Raw genomic sequence first — 4,114 nt, forward strand, 5'->3', positions numbered from 1 at the left:
CCCCTCGGCCCTCACCATATCATATTTGTCTCTCTGTGCAGTTATTGCTTAAATGTCAGCGTATCATATTTGACTGCAGTCCCAGGACCCGGACTGTCTGCTTTAGCACCCTACATGCTGCACCAAGCTCTACTTAGTTCAGTCAGGGGCTTACGCATGCTGGGAACCCAGCCCAGGCAGGGCCTGTCCAGTGTATGAGCCAGGGTGGGACAAATCTGCGTTGGTAGAAGGACGTGGACAGTGTCCACCTGCTCTGTTCACAGCTGCCTGGACCACCTGGATGTATCCTGAGACCACAGCCCTCGGCAGATGAGCTGCAGGTGTGCTAGCGGAGTGATTGGACCACATGTCCCCTTACCCACCAGAGGTCACCTGGCAGGGCTGGTGCATTCGGAAGAGGCCAGGACGCTTCTTAGGATATAATTTGCTTAATGACTCACTCTTGTCACCTTTTTGATTGTGCTCTTGTTCCTTATTACCTTTCTTCTCTCCATTTCTCTCCTCAACTGATGCCTTAGGACTTTTGCCTCCTTTTCGCTTCAAGACACAGCAGTGCTTTCCACTGCACTGCTTTCATAAAGCTCCCCCAGGGAGACATGCAGACTGGGCTCTGTAGCCCCCTTTGCAGGAAGCAAAGAGACAGTTTTGCAAATTGGAGGAAGTGATTGGAAATGAGAGCATCTCTGCCAATTACTGTAGGGGTGAGTATGGGGCACGGAGCCCTCCCTGGTCAAGGGACCGTGGCACACACAGGCTTGAGAAACCCTGGTATGGGGGTCCGGCCTGGAGTCGCCCGGGGCTCTGCTGGGTTCTGAGCCTCATGCACCTACTGCGGGCTCTCTGTGCATGTGCACACAGTGTGGGTGCACACGAAGATCTGTGTCACTCACAGATCAGTATCAACTCACACAGGGAAACTGCAGGCACACAAGCCACGTCTGTCACACACACACACAGAGGCACACATGCAGACCCCCATAATCCAGCCTAACCCTCCACATAGGTCCCTCTCTAGACACCTGCTTAGCTTGTGTCCCCTCCTGTGACCTGTGTGGCGCCCTCCCTGTGTTCACTACCACCCACCCCCAGTCCTTCATTTACTGTCACATATCTGCGGGCGCCTCCTACGATCTGGGTGCTTGCCAGGCCCTCAGGATATGGGCTGCCTGTTGGAGGCTCAGTTCCGGCCACTGTTCCCTCACCACAACATGTTCCCTGATGCAGGCCCTCCCCGACTCCCTGCCACCCTCAGGAGGAAATTCTCCTTTGCTCCTGTCCCTCAGTCCCTTGTCATCTGATACTGAGGGCATCTCCTGCCACTTCCCTTCTAGCCACACTGAGCTTCTGGTGGTGCTGCGGCCACACTAGGTTCTCCGATGACTGCGGGCCTTGGCGCAAGCTCTCTCTGCTGCTTGAGAGGTTCTTCTTGCTACAGGTCTGTAAAACGGGAGTAATGATGTGTACCTATATTGCTTGGGCTTGTTAATACGAGCGCAGTGTATGATTAGTAACTTCCCTGTACATAACGAGGGCTCCTCAAGCTTGATTAAGTCTCACATGCATCCTTTTGTCTTTCCTCAAACTTAATAGACTTGTTTCTGTCTCTGGGCCTTTGCACTTGCTGTTCTTTTTTGGTGGAAGTTGTTCCTAGTCATTACTCAGGTTTCAGCCCAAATGTCACGTGGTCCCACGGGCCCTCTCTGGCCATCCAAGACAAACTAGTATCTGTCCCAACGCTTGAGTCACTGCCCTATTGTCCTATTTAATTTTCTATTTTTTTCCCTATTAAGTTTATTGGTACATTTAAAGCAAAAATTACAGTTGAATTTATCATTGGGATCTTATACCTTTACATGATATGTCTTGGTTCTTGTTTTTTCCCCATTCCCCTGCCCTCCCTTCACCCCCTTCACCCTTCCCTGTTTACAGAGACTTTGTTTCCATTTTTTCCTTTTTTCACATATTTTCTTTTCCCTTATCTCCTTTCCCCTCCCCTTCCCATTTCCCTTTTAGCCATTTTCTTCCTATTTCACACTCTCAATTACACCATTTGAACCTTATTTATACTTTTAGTTTTTCACACCAGAGAAACTATTTGGTATTTACTCACGTGTGTCCTATTTGTTTCACTTAGCAGTATGGCCTCAACGTGCATCCATTTAGCTACAAATGTTTCTAGTTTCTCATTCTTCATGGCTGAGCAGTACTCCACTTTATAGAAAAAACACATCTTCTTTATCCAGTCTCCAGTTGATGGGCATTTGGGTTGTTTCCAAGTTTTAGCTATTATCAACTGTGCCGCTATAAACATGGGTGCACATATATCACTGTGGTATGATTCTTTTAATTCCTTTGGGAAGATACCCAGCAGAGGGATAGTTGGGTCAAATGAGACCTCTGATCCTAGTTCTTTGAGATATCTCCATATTGATTTCCACAGTGGTTGCACCAGTCTGCGCTCTGGTGGAGAAGGGTTCCTTTCTCCCCATAGCCCCACCAGCACTTGTTGTTGGTTGATTTCTTTCTTTCTTTCTTTCTTTCTTTCTTTCTTTCTTTCTTTCTTTCTTTCTTTCTCTTTCTTTCTTTCTTTCTTTCTTTCTTTCTTTCTTTCTTTCTTTCTTTCTTTCTTTCTTTCTTCCTTTCTTCCTTTCTTCCTTTCTTCCTTTCTTTCTTATCGGTGCCTTTTATTGCCGCGGGGTTTTGACTGTTGAGAATGACGAGGTCAGGAGGAACAGGTGGATTAAAAAACCGTGGCTGGGAAGTTCTTGTGAGGAGAGGGACCAGGCAAGGAGCCGGGTGGATTCAGAACCTGACGAAGGAGGCAGTGATCTGCTGAGCAGATGGCAGGGCCAGCGTGACCTTTCGCCGGTACTGCGGGTCCTTCTGTAGGGGGCGCTCCAGGTACACAGTCCCCAGACTGCGGGCACCCTTCAGCTCGTCCAGGTCGCTCCAGCATTCCAGGAGGCTGTCGTTCATCCAGAACTCCTGCAGCTCTGTTAGATGGCTGATATTCTCAGTCTTTTTGGTGCTATTTGATGCGATGTCCAACATCGTTTGTTATTGTTCTCCAGACCCTGGATGACCTCGATGCCATTGTGGCTGAGGTACAGCTCCCGCAGGTTCACCAGGTTCTGCAGACCCTCGATCTTTGTCAGCCAGTGGCTCTGCATACTGAGGACTGAGCACTGTCAGGTTGGTGAGGGCATCCAAGTTCTGAAGCTTAGTAATTTTGTTTTTCCCCCAAAAACAAACTCTCAAGGTTGGTTAAAGTGTCGATATTTTCAATCGCCCGGAAGCGGTTGGGTCCCAGCTCCAGCATCTGCAGCTGATGTAAGTTTCTTATGTTCTCAATTTTACTGATTTTATTGTTGACCAAGAATAGTTTTTTCAGCTGAGTCAACTGGTCAATCCCTTCAATGTTTCTCAGCAGATTAAAAGAAATATCTAGAATCTCCAACTCGGTCAGCACCTCCAGGTTCTCCATCTTTTTGATCTGGTTATCGTAGAGATCCAGCTCACGAAGGCTCCGCAGCTCCTCTAGGTCCTCAGTGCACTTAAGTTCTGACAGAGGCAGAGGGTCTTCACTTTCTTCAGCACTCAGCCCAATTCGATAGTGATTTAGATCCACATCCTCTGCATCTCGGTCCAGGCTAATGGTTTCCATCTCCACAGCCAGCTCATGCTCCTCTTCTGGGTCCTCCCCACCCCGCTCCACTCCATCCTTCAGGCTCTGCTCACTGAGGTCTGCCACGGTGCCACTGGTGTACTTCTTCCCCTCCTCCTCGGCCGACTCTTCAGACTCCACCCGCCTGTCAACCTCCATCATCTCCTGCGACTGTTGCTGCCCCGCGCTGTGCTTCGCTGCCGTATTGGCTCTGCTGGTTGGATTCTTGATAGCAGCCATTCTTTCTGGGGTAAGGTGGAATCTCAGTGTTGTTTTCATCTGCCTCTCTTGAATGACCAGTGATGATGAACATTTTTTCATATATTTATTTGCTGCTTTCACTTATTTGAGAAATGTCTGCTCATTTCAGATGCCCATTTTTGAATTGGGTCTTTGTATTTGGGATTCTGATTTTTTTTTTTGAGTTCTTTATATATTCTAGACAGTAGA

The 4,114-nt window shown here is 48.3% G+C and overlaps 1 pseudogene; it reads right to left on the bottom strand.

The window, feature by feature from the left end:
• Positions 1 to 2,802: 2,802 nt before the first annotated feature.
• Positions 2,803 to 3,904, bottom strand: LOC104860456 (annotated as a pseudogene).
• Between the last annotated feature and the right edge of the window lie 210 nt (positions 3,905 to 4,114).

The sequence above is a fragment of the Fukomys damarensis genome, unplaced genomic scaffold (assembly GCF_012274545.1).
Source record: "Fukomys damarensis isolate Sample0158 unplaced genomic scaffold, DMR_v1.0_HiC HiC_scaffold_23, whole genome shotgun sequence".
Classification (NCBI taxonomy): domain Eukaryota; kingdom Metazoa; phylum Chordata; class Mammalia; order Rodentia; family Bathyergidae; genus Fukomys; species Fukomys damarensis.